Source organism: Mauremys mutica, chromosome 1 (genome assembly GCF_020497125.1).
Source record: "Mauremys mutica isolate MM-2020 ecotype Southern chromosome 1, ASM2049712v1, whole genome shotgun sequence".
NCBI classification, from domain to species: domain Eukaryota; kingdom Metazoa; phylum Chordata; order Testudines; family Geoemydidae; genus Mauremys; species Mauremys mutica.
In genome coordinates this window covers 307,599,227-307,622,657 of record NC_059072.1, presented here as the reverse complement: position 1 = coordinate 307,622,657, position 23,431 = coordinate 307,599,227, and the positions used below count along the sequence as shown (strand labels likewise).

At 42.8% G+C, this 23,431-nt stretch overlaps 1 long non-coding RNA gene across 3 annotated transcripts in view; it reads right to left on the bottom strand.

The window, feature by feature from the left end:
* Positions 1 to 23,431, bottom strand: part of LOC123368982 — a 168,519-nt gene that overhangs the window by 88,773 nt on the left and 56,315 nt on the right. For 2 of the 3 annotated variants that reach the window (XR_006578956.1, XR_006578953.1), the window contains exons 7-8: positions 15,844 to 16,040; positions 10,163 to 10,288 (exon numbers count right to left, since the gene is read on the bottom strand). This is a non-coding gene — a long non-coding RNA (uncharacterized LOC123368982). The remainder of the gene's footprint in view (positions 1 to 10,162; positions 10,289 to 15,843; positions 16,041 to 23,431) is intronic. The other variant, XR_006578959.1, reaches the window with a different exon arrangement.

Here is a 23,431-nt window from a genome sequence, read left to right as displayed (position 1 = left end):
CATAAGCCCTGGTACCGAGGGGAGGGAAGGGGCTAATCCCCAGTCCCCCCCTCAACTATATACACTAACTATATATTCAAACAACTAAGACTAACTATAACTGTAAAAACTCGAACTATATACAGAACTATCAGTAAAGAACGACAAGTAAGCTAGGGAAGTGGAGATCAGCTAAGCCGCGCTCCACAGTTCCAACGACCATCACGGGCGGTAAGAACGAACTGAGGGGCCATTGGGTCGGCAAGGGTATATATCCAGTGCCATAACGGTGCCACTCCAGGGGGTGACCCAGCTGACCCACCGAGTGTTGCTAGGGTAAAAATCTTCCGACGAACGTGCACGCGGCGCGCGCACACCCAATTGGAATCGATATAAGCAAGCACTCGAAGAAGAATATGATTTTTATCTATGCAGATAGATAGCCAGACAGGGCTGGCTCTACAGTTTTCGCCGCCCCAAGCAGCGCACCGAATTGCGGCCGGGGACAGCGGGGGCAGTCCCTGTGCCCTTAGGGCGGCAGGCGTGTTTCCGCGGCAGTGGCAATTTGGCAGCAGCTTCTATGTTTAGCTGTCAGCGGCGGCTTCAGCTAAACATAGAAGCTGCCGCCGAATTGCCGCCGCCGCGGAAACATGCCTGCCGCCCTAAGGGCACACAGCCTGCCACCGCTGTCCCTGGCAGCAATTCGGCGCGCTGCTTGGGGGCAAAACAACAGGGACTGCGGCCCCTTGCAGATTGCTGCCGCAAGCACCAGCTTGGAATGCTGGTGCCTGGAGCCGGCCCTGGAGCCAGATAGATAGATGTTGATTTACAGGAGGCAGAAATGCTACCCTAAGGAGCTAACTTTTTCTTCTGTAGGAAGAAATTGGGCATTGGGCATAATTTTTGATCCTGCAGACTTTCCACGTGCAAGACTCCCATTGACTTCAGTGAGAATGAACTGACTGCAGAATCTAATTAAGCCTCCTGAGGTTTGGGGGAAAAAAATCATATGATACCTGAAAAAGTATGTGAATTTTAGGGATTTGCAAGATAGTTTGCCTAATTCACAGCCAATTATACTACAATTATTTTGAATTTATAGATATAGAAAGAAGAATAAGAACATCATAGGTACAGATTAGGAAGTAATAGTGCGGTTACTGTGTGTACATACCCAAAATTCATTTCAGGATGGCATTTATTAAGTGGAATTTTATATATGACAGTAACAGGTGAAAAATGGTAGCTAATGAAATCTGCATTATGGACCTGATCCAAAGACCACTGAAGTCATGGAAAGATTCCCACTGATTTCCAAGAACTTTGGAACTCAGGCCCTACTGTAAAAATTCCCTCAAATCTGCATTCCATCGCTTCAGCTCCTATTCAGGAAATCACTTACAACATTGTCACAACCCTGGTAAAGCTCCCTCTGCTGGATGCTCACCAAGCTGCTGTGTTTGGGTCTCAAGGTGCTGGACCCCATATGCTTTACATTTCCCCTGGATTTCAACAGATTCCAGTCACCGTCTCTGACTCCAGCCTCTCTAGCACACTTCCTGGGCAGAGATTCTGTGTTTCTGTCTGCTACCTCTTCACAGAAGTGGGACCTCATGGTCTGGCTACCTTAGGCCACCAGAACCAGTGCTGACTCTCCCCACCCCCGCCCAAGATACCCCAGCAGCTTAAGCACACCCTTTCCCAGAGCACCAACCTTGTGAGCACTTTGGTTTACAGCCTACCTCTCCAAGGTCACATGATAGTGGAAGTACAAAACACAGAGGCTTTATAAAAGGGATTCTAAAACAATTACTCTTTACTTTAGACAGCTTAAGAAATATACAGATCTAGACAAAACAACAAAATACCTGTACGCCTTTCCCAGCCTCAGTTTCCTCAGCACTCTTCAGTGTTCTTTGGGCTTAGGTCAGAGTCTTTTAAGAAGTCCAGGATCTTTCCTCTTCCCCTTCCCTCTTGCACATGGCTTCTCCTCAGAAGCAGAGAGCATCTTCTCACTTCTGCAACCAACTTTTTGCTTCTGCTCCAAATCACTTCTCCCTCCTCCTCTAAAATAGCCAGTGGGAGACCCTTTTTTTAAATCTCCATTCTTGTCAGGTGACCTCCTGATCAGCTTCCGTGATCAATGAGGTGATCTGTTGCTTAGTTACCAGCCTACTAGGCAGACTGGTTTTCTTGGTCTTGCCACCATCTTTGTCAAAATATGCTTGCATTTGAACAGAAAACTAGCAAGGTTTAACAATCCACCATTAATACTGCCCCTTGGAATTTCAGTCCAACATGGAAATAAAAAGACAACAGAGAAGACGGACAAGCCCCACCTCCAAAATGGAATCTGCAGACTGACATAGATACATATGGAGAGTCTTCAATATCAAATTAAGTTCATAAGCTGTAAATAGACAGGTCTCCCCAAATTATCACGTCTGTGCTTAAAGTTAAGCACATCCCTACAGGCTTTCCTCAATAGTGATACTTTCTTGACTCAGGACTTTCAGACAAAAGTATCTTCAGTGGGAGTTAAGCATGTATTTAAAGTTAAGCACATGCCAAAGTGCTCTGCTGAACTGGGATGAGATTACTCCTGTGCTTAAATATAAACTAGTGCTTAACTGAATCAGGGCCTTAACCATTGTTCCAGCTCCTTGTATTCTGATTTTCAGAAGAGACATAAAACCAAGTTCTGACCACCTTTCCATTACTCATTCAGTCCAGCCCTGCCTACAATATAGTTTGTAAAGCACTTTGGAATCTTTAGAGGTGAGAGAGCTATATAAACTGAAGATACTGGATTGCATTTCTCTGCCTCCCTCCACCCTAAATAAATTCTGAGTACACTGTTTTAACCTTGTGCTATTAATTATTATTATTATTATTACTATAAGCTGCAGCCAGCTAATATGAGCACCAGTCAAGAAGCACGTTTTCTTCTTGAACTAAACTCAAGAATGAAAAAAAACTCTGAACATTACATTGCCATCAGGAATAAATATGCATTTTGCAGTTGCTTACCAGAGAAAATGCTGGTACATTGAAACCATATTATTGTACACGGAGGGGAGTACCAGAGGATCACAGAATTCTACAAATACAGCTGCAGTTCCATGAAGTAAGATCAAGCAGATCCTTGCCCACAAAGATGAGGTAAGTAAGGGATGAAGTACAATAGCCCGCAGAACACAAATGTATAATGCAGCTGTAACTGTCTTGCTGTACTGCAGAAGTGGGCCAGCTAAGCCTCTGAGGCCTAAAAACTAATAACAATTAAACATATCATACATATGGCTTTTATACTACTTGGATTTTATTTGTGTTGAAAACCTATTCCTTTGACAGTTTATAGTACTGACTCTTTTTTTATTTGAATTCATTTTCTTTACTGGTATTATGGTGTTTTCCTGAGCTGCCAATCTGCTCCGTTACCAGGTGGTTAGGAACCATGGGTGAAATCTTAACCCCACTGTAGTCAACAGGAATTTTGCCATTGGATTCCATCAGGCCAGGATTTCACCCATATGAATATCATGGTAAGTGCTAAAAAATACTCATTTCATCCAATTAAATAGTGAAAGCTGACACAGGTTTCCAATGTACATCAACAGCACTGTCTCAATCCACAGATATTTCCTTTCTGTAGGGATAAATGCAGTCAACAGGATGTTTAACACAAAGTATGAAAAAGGTGCTGCAACACAGAGTGAAACAAGGAGGCCAAGACTGTGAATTCCTTCCTTCTACATGGTAATCTGTGTATATTAAAGGCCAATATTGAGCAAGCAAGGAAAACAGAAACAATAACCACATCACATCATTCACTTGCCAGAAACATTCATACTAATTTCCACCATCAAACGTATGGTATGATTACTTAAAGGTTTTATTTTAAAACCAGGCTTACTTATAAAAACAAAATTCTCAAGATGGTATAACTTCACATCTTCATATTTTGTAATGTGTATCTATTTCAAACTGGCAACATTCTGTACTGTTGTACAAGCCTCTTTCAAGGCTATTAACACAAAATCAACTCTTTCCCAGTTTTTATGATAAAAATTGAAAATGAACCTTGTAGTCATTCTGGACCAGCAAAACAGAGCAGACAAAGCAAGTACTGTAGTCTGATATCTTTTATTAGACCAACTTAGAGTTCAAAAATATGCAAGCCTCCTTGACCACATAGAAGTGTGTGTATAGAGACTTCTAGGTTGGATCCATAAAATGTATCAAACTACTTGCTTTGTCACTATTTATATATTTTTTTTAAAAGATTTCAAAATAAACCACTCATTGATGTAAAATTTTTTAGAAAAACAAAACTGAAGCACTAGCATGAGTTAGCATGTGACCTGGCTATATATAAGAGGATTTAATAAATAAAACTTAGCAGTGTACAAATAAAGTTTTGCTTCTGCTTTCTAATTTGAGATGTTTTCTTTATAAAAAAAAATCTCATGATAACTAACAATATTGGAGACCACAATATTTTCTGATTGCTCCAACTACTTTATAATAAGAATACTTTGCACTGATGTAGCAGAGTTTTTCATCTAAGGACCTCAAAGTCTTTATAAAGATGGGTAAATAATAATTAGCATTTTATATTTGTTTTATATGTTCAAATCACTGAACCAACATTAACTAATTAATCAGTCTTCACAACACCCCTGGAAATTGGTGAGTAAATACTATTATTCCCATTTTACAGCTGTTGATACTGAAAGGTTACAAGTCTGTGACAGAACCAGGATTAGCATTCCTGATTCCCAGTGTTGTGCTCATTCCTCAAGACTACACTGCCTTGTAGGATTTTTTTAAATCTATTTTTGAGACAGGTAAAATGCCCATTTATAAAGCCACATTTTTAAAAAGTAGGTGACCACTTGAATATGCTAAAAACATGTATTTTATTGCATGTCTACACTATTGCTGCTATTGCCACTGTCCTTACAAATGGGGCAATTAATTAGCCAGTTGCATGTGTAATCTCTGAATTTGCACATGCAGTCATAGCAATTGCACATGCAAATGTAGGTGCAAAATTGCATACACATTTTATGTGCCCAAATCTTATGTGTCGCTTTTTTATCACCTATAAAGTCTATGAGACGTAAGCAACAAAGAAAATTGCTGAAGGAGAAAGAATACAACAGTTTCATTTGTCTTGTGCCATGTGAGTAAAGGTCACTTTCATCTTCTTTAATTACTTTTCTGCAGAATTATGTCAGAAGTACACTTAAAAACATGGCTTTACACTTTGACCTTTACAAAATAGATTAGGGGGAGAAAATCACTGTGACAGAAACTGCAGCAGCATGATATTGTTGAGACAACAGTTACATTCTCGGTACATTTCACAGCTATTTGTACTGAATTAATTCAATTTTTTGTAATTGTTTCAACAACCCTGTTTGCAATAACCAAAACTACTTTGAAATATTTAATTTCTTCTTTGAGATGGCCTCAGCATTTTCCCACTTGTATAATGAGGCCCTCTTGTGCCCCTGAGCTTTGGAACCTATTGGAAAGCAGTGCCTGTTGGGACAATCTGAGTGCCGTCCTCATGGCATGGAATATTTGGAACCAAGGTTATAAGAAGCTGTGTGGACTCCAACTGCCTTGTTCCTTCCATTCTGCAGCAAGATACAGGTGGAGAGCCCTTCCCTTCAAGCCAAAAAACTTGGGAGAGGGTGAATTTAAAAGACTTTCCTAATTCATTAATACTAGTTTTTAAAGTTTTTATTTAGTTTTAGATTCCCAGCCCAACTCCAGCTCAATTCCAGGACATCATGTCCTATCTGGACCCCAAAGGTTTGGGAAAATGTCTGGTTTAAATGGTGTATCTCATACTCTCCATCTTCCCAGACTTGTGTGCACATGCCTGTTGTCTAATGTGCCTTGGGAAAGTCCTTTCCCCCAACTGTTGTTTGGCCTGCTGTGCTTTCACATATCAGGCCTGAAAGGGCAGGCAGGCCTGGATCCAGGCTTTCCTGATGTTAGAGACATTATGAGCTAGATCACTGGATCTAATTCAGGTCAGAGCACAGTTCCCCTGCCAATTTCAGCCTTTACGCCCCCTCAAACTGGAAAGTAGAAGCCATCATTTTTAGGTCTGGTACCATTATCCAGAACCAAATCAATGGAACACTGTTGTCTGGGTCTGTTGGTGCGAAGGTACACTCAGTGTCAAGCAGTTTCTCAGCAGGGACCTGCTACCAGTGCATCTCTCAGAATTAGCGATTATGTCAGCACCAGGAAGAACTCTGTCTAAACCTCACCCTGTTGTTGTCAAGCTCTTCTCAGATTCAAGGTCATACTTGGGCAGGGCATTCCAATTGTGGAGACCTCTGGTCCACTTTCCATAAGAATTAGTGGAGCTCAAAAGGAGTTCTTCATGCATCTGACACAGATAAGGTGGTATTGATGGCTTGCCTCCACAATGTTTCCATCATAGAAATCTGCAGGGCTGGTACCTGGAATACTGTTCGCACATTTACTCAGCACCACTTTCTTGATTTAGCATCCAGATCTGATATATGATTTGGAAAACAATACTACAGTAGTTGTTTAATTAAAACTCCTCTGTCTATCCTCCTATGGGTTGTACTGCTTAGTAGACTCCCACAAGTGGAAAAACATAGAGGCCACCTCACAGAAGAAACTACTATATGGAAATGGTGACCGATATTTGTTGGCAGATCATGACAATAAAAGATGGGTAACTGGTCTAAAGAAGTACTTCTGTGTTGTAATGGGACAGTTCCATTATGGGCTCAGACTTGCTCCTACTGACGTCGCTTGCAACACTTCCACCCATCTGTAGTAATATGACTTGTCAAAATGCCCTTCTTTGTGATTTTTTAAATTGTTGCACTGTCCAAAATGTAAGAAAGCAAACCTGACTTTTGGAGAGCAGCAAGTGAGTTATACAGACCTATATGGCTTTCTTCTGCCCTCTTGGAGCCTGGAAAATCCTTGTTTTCATTCTACCACTTCTCGGATCTCAAGTTGAACTTTTTTTCCTTGTAGCTGAGGAAAGCAATGTGGGACTAGCTTTGGAACTCATCAGCATCATTCTTAAGAATGACACTTTGTTCCTGATCTCAGAAGCTAAACATTCTATTTCTGCACTGCACTCATCCCCTGTCAGCCCAGAGACTGAACTCAGCTCTCTATCATGGCAATGCACAACACTAACCCTGAGTAGATCCTATTTAGTAATAGGATGGTATTGTACACCACTTTGATTGCAAGTGCTTTTAAGTATGAGGTATTGTTTGAGGGTACCTTTTCAAGTAAATGTACATTTACATTTGCAATCAGAGGTCTTTCGGAAAAGATCTTCAAAATGAAGGTCCGATCTGCTTTGCCTGAACCTTGAATATTCCATGGCTCTTTGTGTAAGAGTAAGAGTTTGATCTGATGACTTGACCAAACTTCACACACACACACACACACACACACACACACTTCTGTGTAATGTGCTGGGCACTGTCCACTGACCTCCACAACAGAGGTGGCTGCATTCTGTGGTATGTTAAATTTGTAAGGCAAGATCCTGCTCATGCTGCTTTCATTGAGAGCAGAATTAAGCACTATTCTGTAAAGCACCTTGGGACACTTGGAATTGAACTGCACTATAAATTATTGTTTAACCTGCTCCTCGGGCCAGAAAAACCAGGCCAGAACTCGCACTAGTGTTTTCTCATGACGCAGGTGGCCAGACACTGAAATGTCATGGGCGAGTCGCAAGACCGCACATCAGTGGCATCAGGGTACCACGAGCCAAGCTCCAGTATCATGTGTCCAAGGATCATGGTCGATCCAGTAAAGGTCGTCACCAGTCAATTCTAAGTGGGGGTACATTGTTGTCCGATGGGGCTCCGTCACAGTCCAATTGATGCAAGCCAGCTGTTCAGAGGCCCAACTGAGCATGGGATCCTCCCTTTGGTCTAGGCTGAAGTCTGCCCCCCAAACTCAGCCCCTTTCCAAGCGGGTTCCCTAGGGTGAACCCCCTCTTCATCTGAGGGGGTTGTGGTCAGAATCTCTGGTTGCTTGGCCATTCGGGTCAGGGTTCTTGGGTGCCTCATCTGCTTCCTCAGACAGCTCTCCCTCAAAGGCTACTTCAGGCTGTTGGGACCCCAGGTTCACAGCACGCAGGACCTCTGCGAATCCCCTTCAGTCATGGCCTAAGATGACAGGATAAGCTAGCCTCGGTGCCAGACATACCACCATGGCCCGCATCTCCCCCTTCACCATCACAGTGACCCGAGCCTTGGGGCAGGGATTCACATCCTATCCCAGAGAGTAAAGTGTGAGTAATTTGTCAGTACATTAGCACTGCTGGATACAAATATACATATTGACAAGCAATCAGTTATGGAACCTTTTGTGGTCCAACCCTACTTGCAGCTATTCACATGCTTGTCATCAAAAATTGGACCAACCTATACGTTTGAGAGGCTGGCAGTAGCTCTGTGCCAGACCATTGTTCCTCCAAGATATTGCTGTCATCTAGATAATGAATCGAGCTAGATACTCAGGTTGACCATATCAGAGCTCAAAGATCTCAAAAGTGGGGAGGGATCTGACTAAAAGTGAGGGGCTGTAGCCAAACAGGTACTATCCTGAGCCACACAATGGAGTTTTACTCGTCCAGAGGATCTGTTCCCATGTATTCATTCTCTCCTTTAGACCAACCTTCCTGTGATTTCCATATTGAAAGGCAACACCCAGATCCATCCATGGACAGACAAACTTCTGCTATCTCCCCCCACATCTGCTCTTGCACCCTCTATAGAGACTGCCCAAATACATTCTTTATTTCCTCTACCATCACGAAACTCAGCCTCATTTTAAGTAAACTAATGTAACTGTAAAATAGTTTATGATGTGAATAATATTATTTTTATTCTATGTTCCATTTCCAACCTTCAAAGTATGAAAACTGTACTAGTATTTTAATTTATTTTTATAGAAAGACTATTTTTTGAGATGGTGGAAAGTCCCTGATCTGTCATGATATATATATAGCTCTGCTGTAAGCACAACCACAGATATGGAAAGCCTGCTTACAGCCAGCTCAGCAATGAACACGGATTCATGAAACTCAGAAGGAAAGCTTTGGTAAAAATTCTGCTTCCTAGGTTCCATGAAGAGAGCAACTGAAATATTCATGTTACATGGGCTTTGCTTTTTGTTTTCCTTCAGAAAGAATGATTTTTAAATATTGATGTGATTTGTTTAGATACATGATTTTAAGAATTAATGGATGGTTCAGGTAACTAGTACAGGGATATAGGACTCCATCTTGCTCCCACTGAAATAAATGGCAAAATTAATTGACTTCAGTGATACAGGATTGGGCCAAAAGACCCCCTACTGCACCTCCAATGTCACTGGTTCGAATCCAGACAAGGTCCATAATATCCAGAATAAAGCAAATGGTGAGGGAAATAATTCATGAATATTTTTGTAAATTCTGAATCAATTTTCAATTAGACTATGTCCACATCCTATTTATTTGCTTTCCACAAACACTCATGTGAACCGTTTTTTGTTCACACAAATGTTTGGGAATTACTATTTTTGTCCAAAATTGGTTTCACATGCAAACATGGGTATTCATGAACCAATGTCAATATTTGCTACTCATGTCAGAACTGCTCATCCCCTGTTTATAGTTTCAGTCATCTTATCAAGGAGCGGAAACAGTAGCACATGACTGAGGTGACCAGCCATAAACCACAAGTAACCAATAGCAGATATAGCTGAAGTGAACAATCAGCAGGCTGAGATACACTTGCATAAATTATTTCTTAAACAATTATGAATAAATAAATTAATGAAAATCACATACTGTTCACAGATAATTCATTAACAGAAAAAGAACTATATTCATTGGATAATTGTTCACTGTGAATAGCGTCCAGCCATAGTTTATCAGTCTATCTTTGGATTGTCTATAGTACCTATCACCATAATATCTGAGCAGTAATCAGAAGTCATTACTATATGAGGGCTGTTTGATGGTCAACATCAAATGAGCTGTTAGCCTCAGACACTGTCCTGGTAAACTAAATGTTCACATCACACACACAGCAGTTGGCACCACAGTTGACTATCCCAGCAGAAAGCACAAGACTGAATGAGCAAAAGATTAAATTACCTGTATGTAGTTTTTCCAGGGCAGGGCCAATGAACAGGATAATGTTGAAAAGCCTGCAATCCTACAACATGGATGAAGAGAAGACCTGAGTTTCCAGTGCAGTCAACTCATCAGCTTTCACCAATGCTATGAAAAGATAAATTATGTTATTTTTAGGCACAATGTACCAATGATAAAAATAAATATGACATCATAAATATGCAGACATATCCAACCTTCAAAAATATGTGTGACACAACATAATGTTACCCAGGTAAAAAATGTACAAGGAATCAGAGCTTTAATAAAAGAACCCAGGAATACACAAAGAGCTGGGTAAGGCCAGGTACAGTTCAGTTCAAATTAAATGAATAGTTTCAGCTGAGTAAAAACGAGGAATTTTTTTTACAAAAGTCTAAATGACATTCAGAACATTTTGTTCAACCCAAAAGATTTTTTTTCAGTTTTTTGTTTCAGCAAATGAAAAAAAAATCAGTTCAAAACTAACCAAATTTTTAATTTTTTTTTTTATTTCAGCCACCAAACCACAAAGTCAATTTACTCAGCTCTAGTTAGAAACCCTGATCTGGGGAACAGATTTTGTTACATTTCTGATGTTTTAACTATTGCTCTGTGACTAATGTATAAAGTTCTTTCTGTAAAAACAGACCTGTATGTCTACTGTACAAAGATACTGAAGTAATAACTGATCCATTATAACATGGAAAAAGAAAGCCTAAAGTTGGTTGGTGAAGCAGCAGCAATAGCAGCGGCTCTAGCAGCAGTATGACCACCAACATCATCAAGAAGCCCAGAAAAGATTCTTGTTGCAGGTAATGGAATGAATAAGACGAACTCCTCTGGATTGAATGAGGGTAATGCCACATCTCCTCCCACATCTATGGAAAGAGGATTCCTAACTAAAATGGCAACTAAGGATGACATAGAGGTGCATACAAAGATCTCTGAATGTCTGGTGATTGCACATTGGTGGTTCCATGACCATTGGGTACTCAGGCTGGCCCTATGCCTGACTAGGAAGCCTCAAGCAGTATGATGATGCTGGGTGATGGATCATACCTCTGAAAATTATTATGAATTACACAAAGCAGCCATTTTGGATGGACCGGGGCTTATGAAGGAAGAAAATCACAGGCAATTCTGAGCAGAAAAGTTTTCCCCAGCTCTCACCCTTGATCACTGATTCTGGGATCTCTTCAACTGATGGCTAAAGCTAGAAACATGTCACAGTGAGGAGATAGTGTGGTTAGTTGTCCTGGAACAATTCTATATAGCGCAGCTGACAGAACCAAAGGAATGGATTTTATACCATCAGGCAAATACCTCAAATGTGATGGTATGCATAGAGGAGATATTAGTGGGGGCCAGTCTGGACTGCAGGACTAGAACTAAGCCTGGGAAGATAGGTGTCAGGATGCCTATCATGTCTGACAAACTCTCAGTCTCTGTTTTGAAGGGAATTACACATACCACATGGAAGATTCTTTGTGGGCTGGGGGGTTTCCCACTCAGAGTTTCCATGGAGTTTTGTGTGGTTCAACTAGGAATAAACTAAGGTTAAGACTTATGCCCCCAGAGCATGTCCTGATGATGAGCAAAGGGATAACTGCTAAATATGGAACTAGAATCACTCCAGGGGCAAGAAGCTCCCTCCTTTTGTTTTGTTTTTATGGGCCACAGGATTTCTCTGTTGTACCTGAGAGGTGTGAGATTCCAATACTAATAGAGACTGAAGTTCAAGAGCTAGTAGACTTAGGCACCAATCAGATGTGCTTGCAGGAAAAGCCTGTGATCTCTGATGTACAGTGATCTGACAGGACATTGTAAATTGGTTGTATCTAAGGAGATATCTGGTTACCCCATCACCATTTATGGTATCAGTGAATGGCCACACCTCAGAGATGATTGTGGCTATTGCCCAATGGTTGTTTTCAGGGCTGGTGCAACCACTAGGCAAACTAGGCAGCCGCCTAGGGTGCCAAGATTTGAGGGCGCCAAAAAGCAGTGCCCAAAATGTCTGGGATGCTCACCCAGCGCCAGCTAAACTTGTAACCCTCTTCCTGCCGCTGTGCGAGGGGGCGCTGCGGCTTTGATCAGCTCCGGCCCGCCGGGAAGTGATGTCATTCCTCCTCCAGCCACCGGGGGCTCTGCGCTGCTCCCTGTTGCTCTGGCTCTGCCCCAGGGCCCCCACCTCTGCTCAGACCCACCCCCATTCCCCTGAGCTCTGCAGCAGGGCCTGCACTCACTGGTGGGGGGAAGTGCAGAGACCTGGCCCCAGCCGTGCCACCGGTGACTGCTGGGGGGTGGTTCCCCCTGCCCTCCAAGCCAGCCCCACCCCCCTGAGGAGGCCTTGGCCTCCCCTTTCCACTCTCCCCACAGAGGCCTGGGGCACCACCCCCACCCCCACCTGGGGGCTGCGTAAGGCCCCAGAATATCTAGGGACGGCCCTGGTACCCGACACCCTGCCTGCAGCCAGCCCCTGCTGCACCCCCTGCCCTGCCCGCAGCCAGCCCCACACCCCATGCTCTGCCCACAGCCAGCCCCTGCTGCACCCCCTGCCCGCAGCCAGCCCCACACCCCCTGCCCTGCCCACAGCCAGCCCCGCACCCCCGCCTGCAGCCAGCCCCACATCCCCTGTCTCCAGCCAGCCCCACACCCCCTTCCCGCAGCCAGCCCCACACCCCATCTCCAGCCAACCGCTACCACATACCCCTGCCCAAAGCCAGCCAGCCCCACACTCCCTTGTCTCCAGCCAGTCCCTGCCGCACCTCCTGCCCAGCCTCCAACCAGCCCCACACTACCTGTCTCCAGCCAACCCCACAGCCCATCTCCAACCAGCTCCGCATCCCCTGCCCTGCCCGAAGCCAGCCAGTCCCACACCCCCTTCCCGCAGCCAGCCCCACACCCCGTCTCCAGCCAGCCCCTGCCGCACCCCCACCCAAAGCCAGCTAGCCCCACATCCCCTGTCTCCAGCCAACCCCTGCTGCACCCCCCTGCCCAAAGCCAGCTAGCCCCGCACTCCACTGTCTCCAGCCAGGCCCTGCCGCACCCCCCTGCCTGAAGCCGGCTAGCCCCACACCCCCTGTCTCCAGCCAGCCCCTGCCGCACCCCCCTGCCCGAAGCCAGATAGCCCCACACCCCCTGTCTCCATCCAATCCCTGCCACACTCCCTGCCCGAAGCCAGCTAGCCCCACAACCCCTGTCTCCATCCAACCCCTGCCGCACCCCTGTGCCCAAAGCCAACCAGTCAGGTTATTCATTTATTTTCATTAAATATGTAGACTAAATAATGAAATTAATAAATTTTCATGCCAAAAAGTGTATTAATTCTAATGAACAATGCCACATTATGCAGTATTCATTTTTGAAAGTTTATAATAAGCAATGCTCTGGGCGGAGGTGTGAGGGGGGCGCAAGGTGGAAGTTTTGCCTAGGGCGCAAAATATCTTTGCACCGGCCCTGGTTGTTTTACTCTGTGGTGCTAGGCTGCAACTGGGTCCAATTGACTGACTTTTGAAGGAACCATCCCAGGAGCCATGGATCTAAAGTCCACCGTGTCTGGTAATGGACAATTTGAGGAGGTTCTCCCCTGAGCTTTTTGTCTCACCTCCAGCACACAACAGAGGTGACAGAAATGTCACCTGATCATGAAAGGACCCCTGGTGACCCACAAAGAACCAAATAAAAGAATTCTTAAAGGCAAGATGATTCAGTGTGATTTGAGCTCAACAGAGTGACCCATGGAAGGGATTACATCCCATGTTCTCCTGCTACTGAACATTAAGATTATTACTAGCTCCACTAATTTCATACAAGAACAACAGAATATTTTTTAGGTGCCTACATGGGTGATTGGTTTGGGTTACTGGAATTGGTGTATCCCAACTCAAGCTCCCACTAGTGTCCTGCAGGGAAATGCCATAAAAGCACTAGCTCCAGGAATAGGAAACAAGACCACCCAGTACCAGCCAGCGCCTCATCCAGTGATGACGAGGAAGAAGCTCCAAATAACGGCAGCAGTTTCCTGCCATCGACACCCAAGGGGTCCCATGACTCTCAGGGTTTCTGTGCAGGAGCAGACATGGACAGTGCCGTGCTTGGTGCTGGGGCTGTCGGCCCCAAAGGCGGTGCCGGTGTCAGCATCAGCGGCACTGCTGCTGGCGCTGTTGGTGCCAGAGCTGCCGTTGGTGCCACTGTTGGTGCTGGGGTCACTATCGGTGCCACTGGTGGCACCAAAGCCACTGAGGAAGCCGGTGCCAATGTTGGCACCAAAGCCACAGCTGGTGCTGAAGCTGGTCCCAAAGCCGGTGCTGGTGCCACAGCTGATGGTGTCAACATCAGTGGTGGTGGTTCAGTAGCTGGTTGCTCATCCAGTGGGATAAAGGTGGCCAAAGCCATCAAAGTTGCCACTGAGCAGGACCCTTGGCTCCTTCTCTGGCTCTGGTGAAAAGCTCATGGGGTTCAGAAGGGCTGCTGAGAGGGGTTCCGCCACTGCGGTGGCCATGGCACCGTGTAAGCCCATCTCTCCCGCCACAACCTGGACCTCCTGCTCTTATCAGAGTGGTAGGAGTCTGACTCTGATTTCAAGGTCTCAGAATACGAAGACCATGGAGGAGCCATGCTTCGGGGCACCGAGCGTCAGGAGCTCAGGGACCAACTAGGTTCTCTCTCCGGAGGTGTCAGTGCTGGAGGGTGCCATGGAGAAGGGGAGTGCTGGGACATCATTTCTGGCTTCCCTCTTGATTGCACCTGGGGTCGCAGTGGTGCAGACGGGGCTGGAGCCAACTCTGTACTAGGGGGTGAGAATGGCGCCATGAGATGCCACAAGTCTTGAGCCACCTCTAAAGCCTCCAGTGTCAAGGGGAGCGGTAGTTGCTGGCCAGTAGGGTCCAGCGATCACGTTGGGCCCGGACTCAACTGCCTCGCCTGGGCAGGAGTCGACACGGCCCTGCCCAGGGACCTGGTGCTGTGGCCCGACTGGGGTCTCACAGCCATTGGCTCCTTAGACTTAGCTGGGGGAGAACACTCCCTCTCTGGCTTCTTCTTCATCTGAGGCACCAGCGACTGAGACTGGTGCCTAGCCGATTGGCCACGGGAGGAGCCGTGCCGGTACCAAGCATCTTGGGAAGAGTCCTTTTTCGGCACCAGTTCCCAGGATGACAGTACCGGGGCACTCCACGCCGACGAGGATATGCTAGGTGAGGGGTCCCCCAACTGGGTTCTGAGTGGGGGCGAAGAGCTGCCTTAAGCTGCTGTTCCCTTTCTTTAATAGTTCTGGGACAGAACTTGCGGCAGATCCTATATTGGTCCTTTTGGTGACCTTCCTCTAGGCACCTTAGACAAGAAGCATGGGGATCACTCTTTGGCATGCACTTAGCACAAATCTCACAGGTTTTGAAATTCTGGGACTGCAGCATACACCGGTTCCGGGGAGTTGAAAGTGGGTGGAATCCCCAACTAACTCAAACTAACTACTGTGCACTAACTACAGAAAACTATATACAAAAAATGGAGATAAAGGCACTTGCTAAGCAAGGGCTATGGGACATTCCAGCTAACTGTCACTGGTGGTAAGAAGGAACTGAGAGGCTGGCGGGTCGGCAGGGCTCTATATTGAGTGCCATGAAGGCACGACTCCAGGGGGCGCCCAGGCCAACCTGACGGAGGCTGCATGCACATACCTGATTGGAATGGACATGAACAAGCACTCGAAGAAGAAACAGTAGCTCCAGGAACAGGAAACAAGACCACGTGGAAGAAGTCTGGCCTCTAAACTCACAACTTGGGTCTAGGTGAGAAATCCTGAGCAAGGAACACTTTTGTTGCATTTCTGATGTTTTGTGGACTGTTGCTCTGCGGCTGGGATACAAAGTTCTTCCTGAGAAAAGGAATATGACTGACTGACTCTGCGTTGTTTGTGCTAAATAGCTCCACCAACCTACCATACCAAATCCTGCAAACTACTGAGTGACACCTGCTTACAAATTACTTCAGCAGGAATTCTGAGTGCACTCAACTGTCCCTGAATACAGTTAGGAGCACCCAACAGAAGGTACTCAGTACTACAGCTGGGTGAATAATGGATTTTTCAGATAGCTGGCAATTACAAAAAAAATTGGGGGATGGGGAGATCATTTTGTGTTGACCCACAAACTGAAAAATTTCAAAATTTTCAGCAAATCAAAATGTTTTAATTTTGAGTTTCTTAATGTTTTTGGTTTTTTTTAAATTAAATTGAAGAAAATTTCAAAACTGAAAGTCACTAAAAACAAAAAAAATCAAAATGTCCCATTTAAAAATGCTGAAATGAAATACTTTTGCTTTTTCAGAATATTTCTTAAGGGAGGGGGCTGATTTTGACGTAAATAATTTAGTGACACAGACAAAAATTTGCAAACCATTTTGGTGTCATCAAATCTGCATTTTTTGCTGGAAAAAAGTTTCAGTTGAAAAATTTCACCCAGCTCTACTCAGCACCTTGAAAGATTGGGCCTTTTATTACCAGTTCCCCTTGAGTGATCTGACTTCAGTAGAAAATGAGAGCACACAAAAAGTCTCTCTGAAGACCCTTTGTATCTTGCAGGCTGAAATTAATCCTAAAGGCACTGGAGATAGCTGAACCCTTCAGAAAAACAGTTTTCAGGTAAGCAGAGAAGCAGCGCATTAATACGAGGGAGGGAATGGGAGAAGGCCCTGGAATTGTAAGCTTTAACAGAGAGTGAAGGTCAGTTAATTATACTGCAGAAAAGCTATACACAAACACATAGGTATGCACATGCTGGTGAGAAACTCAGCAGTTATATTATACTCTGTCATAGAAACAAGGTATCTTAGACTTTAGAGATGAAAACCTCTTATTCGTCCTTCTAGTCCAACTCTCTGTCAGTACAGAACTGTTCCATATAGCACTTTTAAGTAATAATACTTAGCTGTTATTCAGCTACATTTTCTAGAGTGTTGGTAAGTCTGGTTTTAAAAGACCCAAGTAATGAGGTGTCCTCACTTTTCTAGGGAGACTATGTCACAGACTAAGACATTTGTGTAAAGAAGTTTTTCCTAATATTCAGTCTAACCTGTCTTTTTATTACTTCCATTTCTTTACTCCTAGTTACATGTCTATGTATCACACCAAATAATTTCTCTCGCCCCCCTTGGTGTTTATACCTTACAAATATCTGTAGACTGTTTTCAGGTTCATTGCCTCTTCAGAGACGCAAACTCTTCATCTTCATTTACCCAACCTATATAGCTCCCCTTAAAGTTTCTTCATAAATCAATCCCTTCAACCCACTCCTCATTTTGGTTGCTCTTCCCTGAACTCCTGCCAGTTCATCAATTAATTTATGGTAACATGCCATTTCTGCGCCAGAGAACAGGTACAAATTAGTCTTTTAATCAAATGTGAAAATATTAACTCTGATATACACAGAGAAACACAGTGGGCTATATTCACTGCTGAGTTGCATCCCAGGTGATCCTACTGAGCCAAATCCATCCCTAGTGTAACTCTGCTAAACTCAATACAATTTCATCATGGATGAATTTTGTCCATGGGATTGTATAGGGGTGTATGTCATTGCTGAATTTGATCCATTTAATTCATATGGCTGAGGCTAAATGAAATTCAGTGTCTCTAAGAAAAATGTGCTAATGGAAAGAAAACATTTTTCTGAATTAGTGATCATTTCTGAGTAAGCTTTACTTTTGGTTTAAATAGCTGAATATTGATATGCTTTATAATTCCAATTATCAAATTAAACACAAAATTATAAGAGACTGAACTGTGCTGCTAGAACCATTGTCACAAAATTCCACTCTAGTGGCCTCATTTTCATAGGTTCTGAGTAGAGCTGAGCAGTTTGCAATGTTTGCGTGGAGGCTGAAACCACTCAGCTCACCAGACTGTGATCTGACTCAGATCTGCATACAAGTCTATAAAGTTAAAAACCACATATCAGGTTAAATATTCAAAACCTTTTAAGATATGCTTTGTTTTTCCTATGTATATCTTATGTCCTTCTATTTCCAGATTATAGTGGCTGAGGTATCACATGCAACAAATGGAATTGTGGTGGCTATGCCATGGCAAAATTAGGCCAATGGTATATGTACAACAGGTTTTCATTGAACTGTAAAGGAAATTGCTCATGTAAGGTACTAGTGAAAGGGTTTCACCCCTGCTGACTTGTTTTCTGATCTGGCTCAGCTCACAACCTGGTGAGATGAGTGGTTTCAACCTCCATATAATGTCAACTGCTGAAGAGGGTTCCAAGACCCAATCTGCTGCCAAAAATAGTCTTTAGCTAAGAGATTATGGGAGTGGTGGTTTGACATTTTTATAACAGAGGGATGGGTTAAACAAACGACCAGGGAGGAAACCACACAGTTTATCCAGAGCAGTTGAGGAATAACCAAAATGGTTGATGCTATCATTTTATCTCTGGGTTCTTTAAAATGCTCAACATTTCACATCATGCTTCAAGCAAAAATTGATTATCTGTTCAAATAAAAATATCTCTGTGGTATATAAACAAGCTTGATTTTAAATACTGCAGCACAACAGTTTTATAATATTATATAGTATTATATCTTAGATATGAGAGATAAAGAGCTACTAATTCTAATTAATGAGCCACTGTGGAATGTTTGTTGATTTCAATGTCATGTTGATCCTAAAGGGAAAACAAACTCCACTCTAGAGTTTACTTCTAGCTGAGAATCTTTCCTGGAGGTTTTCTACACTCTTTCCAGTCAGCTTTGTTACATGTAAAGAGCTTCCTGTTGCTACATGAAAACTATATTTCAGTCTGGATTTCTGAAACCAGGGTAGGAATGGAGCCCATCATCATGTTTATTTGCATTTACACAACTCCATCAGAGTCATAAGGCAGCCAAAATAACCAAGAGTCAGATCTAGTAAGTTTGGGTAATACCTGGCCCAACCAAAACGTTAGACCTAATCCATGGAACAGTGGTTTTAAATAAATCACACAAATCTTTGAAGTATATATATTGGTGTCACTGGGAGAAGGCGTTGTTTGGAGTGATATACTATGCGACAGAGAACTTTTACCCATAAATCTTTGGAGCATAAAGCAGAGAGGGACTGATGGAAAGGCCTGTTCCTTTCTATTCATTGGCGTGCCAAAAAATCAAACCATTCACCATAGTGTTTAAAAGGGAAGGAGAGAGCTTTCTTGATAGCATTCAGAATGGTTCCGCCTCCTTTTACATCAGCTGCTAAGTGAATGTCATATATTATTTTCATTTCCCCCTGTCCCGGATTCTGCTCGATGACATCTGTTAAGTCCAGACATCCACAGACTTCACTGAAAGTCCTCAGAATTAAGGGTCTGATCCAAAACCCTTTGAAGTCAGTAGAAAAACTACTTCTGACCCCAGTGCACTTTGAATCAAGCCCTTACACTGGTGTCACTGAGAACAGAATCTGACTTTTAGACTGTAGGAACCTCTCCAGATCTTGGTGTTCTGTAGTGTTTCCTGGTTGTTGTGAGAGGCCCAGCCCTTCAAAAAATATAAGCGACATGCCCTGATTTTTTTTCATCAGTTTATTGGCCGCATACAGGCGTCTAGAGTAGACCAAGGGAACATAGTTAAGGCACCGACATCCCAACACTAACACTATCACCAGATCCCCCTTTCTGTCACAAGTTAAAGGACGCTGCAAGAGCAGTACTTTTCCTAAAACGTTCATTGTATTCTTGAAGAGATCCCAGATGCAAGGCTGCGAGAGAATAAGTGCTTGCATGTGCCTTCTGCATATCCCAGTTATCGGGCGGCCGTATAATGAGCGCTCCTAAGGAGTGAGAGAAATAAGGAGTTTAGACCTTCTGAACACAGTGATTCTCTCCAGCTGTCACTTCAAAACTATTCTCTCTTGCTCTTGTCTTCCTCACAGCTGCTCGGATCGCTTCAGATTTCCAGACGCAGAAGTGTGTCAAACGCGGGTCTCTCCTGTGTGGCTTTTCTGTGATAGGTTGTCAGCACTTCTGAGGCTGCTTCACACAAACGCTTGCCCACCTTTCAGCTCTTACTGATTGCCTCAGTGCAGTATAGCCACAAAACACAACACTTCTTTCTGTCTTCCGCAGTCAGATCGGTTCTTTCAAATGCATACTGAGGATTTTCTGTGGTAAAGAATCCATCCCTACCCTCCTAATGTTAGCCAAACAAACCTAAAATATAGTGACATGTTTCAGCAACTTTGAATTGCAATGCAGCTGCAACCGGAAGGGCTAATTAAGTAATCCTGCCACTGAAAAGAGCACGGCCAGTGTGACACTAACATTATAAATTAGATGCCCTTTCAATCAAAATTTTAAATAAATAAACAAATAAATGTTACATAAATAAATAAATAAAGTACAAAATTGCAGGGTCTGCTGAATTTTACCCCAAAAAATTATTTTTCATCATTTTGCAATCCAAATATATTATTTATAGTTTTATAATTGATAGGAAAATTCCAGTTTACCTCCCCAGCCCTCAAAAAAGTTAAATATTAGCGCGAATAGTGTTCTCGGTGTAACGTCTGATCAAATGGCTAAACACCAAATGACTTCTCTATTTTCTTCATACTTTCCGTATGAAGGCAGGAGATAAAAGACCTTCTTTGGAGGGTGCATTATTGTAAACACTTGCCACCAGCAGCTGCAGAAGTTAAATTTAAGAATCACCAAAAGATCAACCTTTTAACTGCAACATTCTGAAAAGAAGGAAACGAGGAAAGGAAGGTCTCAAAGCAGCCGCTGCCTGCTGCACGCCCACTGGTTTCACTGGTTAGAGTGTCTGCGGGACAGAGATAAGCCGTGGGTGCAAAAACAAAGCTAACATTAATTATTTTGAGAGAAGTATTTGCCACTATGCAAAAGTGATAATGCTATCTGTGGGGCTAGGTTGTTCGAAGGACAGGGCTGGCAATGTAAATGTTGCGTGACTTTCAGTTATGGTCATTCTTCACTTCATATGCCTTAACAAGTAAGATATAGGCAGAGCAGTATTCAATGCAAAATATGAGTTTCGGATAAGCGCTTCATTTTTAGAACTCCTCTAACTTATTCCTCATTAAAAAAAAACCTAAATAAACAAAAATCTACGTAATGGGCCCCAAAAATGTAGGACAAATACATCCTATGACTTTCCATCTCAACTGGATATCCCAGGCAAGAATTGAAGAAATGTACTTTGTGTGCACTGCAAACCAGTTTTCTGTGTATAAACAAAACTACCTACAGACGATTAAAATAAACTTTAGTTGCACCGTCGATATAATTTCATGCTTTAAGAGAAATTTAAATGACAGATCTCTGGCTCTCGATGAATGAGCTATCAAAAATGAAACTTTGAAATGTCAAAAACACACATTTCGGTTTTAGTGTCGCAAGAGGAAAAACTAACTCAATTATTTCAATTAGCTACTAGATCTTGAAAGTTTCACTTATTTTTCAGCGAGTTACAAGTTGATTTCCGGGTTGGTGTCATCATAATTTCTGTCTTTTGGAATGTCCAATGACCCAGAAAGATAATGATATTCTCTACATGTGAAGTTTTAGCATTTTTTACAATAATTGCCCATTTTCTGGAAGCCAAAATCTAAATAGGAAACATCTTTGAACACATTATTTGCCCAAAGTTCTTGAGTCTGTGTCATTTGCTGAAGTATTTTTAGTGTAAAAATACTTCATTTTCACTGCACTGTCTTGCTGGAGTTATACCGTTTACGTCACTAGGAAGTCAAATAGTCAAGCATTTGATATCCTGTTTATAGAGTCATCACACCGACAAGCGTGTCGGTGTCTCTACATCTATTTCAAAATTGCTATTTATTCTTTAAGACGCTTTTAAAAAACAATGATGCCCTTTTTTCTGATCCTTTGGAAATTTTAAAAATTGTAGTGTTTGACGTCTGTTAAAATGTGAGGTAATTCTGTACCTTATATTAAATGTTGAGTAACCGTTTATGTGCCAGGGGAAAAATAAGAGTACAGGAAGACAACCAGTATTCTGAACATTTGGAAAGAGGAAATGTTTACCATATGGGGCCATAATATGCATTCCCCGTGCACCCCGAGATCCATTGGAAGAATGTGGCTTTGAGCCCGTAAATCCTAATCCGAGACTCAGTTAGTGACTCTCTTTTTGAACCAAAATGAACATCTAATCCGTTATTCAATGCAAAGGGCACTGGAAACCGCAGTCATTCTGCAAAGCGGTACGTGTGCTGACCTCTGTGTTGATAAACAATTTAATTCTTTAGTAGTTAACAGAAAGAATCTTAATATAATTATGCCACTATAGAAACATAACATAAACCTACCTAACTAAAAATGAGTCAGCATAAAGAGCCATGTGAATTCTACATGCAAATCTAAGTAAGATGTAATATGTTAGGAACAGGAAACCGATTACCCCACGACTCTCAGAAAAAAATACAACCAAAACTATAGCTTCCATGACATTTCAAAGTAAAAGTTCCTCAGGAAATAGAATGCTAAGAAATCGACATCAGTAGGATGATTTTCATGTTTACCTTCTTTCAAACAAGTTGTCTATCAGATCTTTAAGTTGTTCCCAGCAGTCAAATATTTTGACAGGTAGAACCAAAAGAGAAGACAAACAATATTTCCGTCTGGAAATAAGCATTAAACAAATTGTATTACTAGTTCTTTAATGCACATACCCCTGGGGTTACAAAGAAGTCTTCCCGGGGATACATCAACTCATCTACATATTTGCCTACTTTTACAACAGGCTATGTAAAATGCACGAGTGAAGTCAGTACAAACTAAAATTTCATGCAATGACTTGTTTATACTGCTCTATATACTATGCACTGAAATGTAAGTACAGTATTTATATTCCAGTTGATTTATTTTATAATTATATGGTAAAGGTGAGAAAGTAAGCTTTTTTTTCTGTAACAGTGCGCTGTGACACATTTGTATGTTTATGTCTGATTTTGTGAGCAAGTAGTTTATAAGTGAGGTGTAATTTGGGAGTATGCCAGACAAATCAGACTCCTGAAAGGGGTACAGTAGTCTGAAAAGGTTGAAAGCCACTGCTTCAGTGAATGGTTCCCCTCCACACACACGTGGTCCATTATTAAAACAATATATTTCAAAAAAATCACATCCCTGGTTGAGTGTTGTGGCGAATGTACCAAAATAAGAAACAGGGTAAGGTTTATAGATACCCCACCAACAATAAGGGAGATGCTGACCAAATCCAGATTATTTTATTTCATTATTG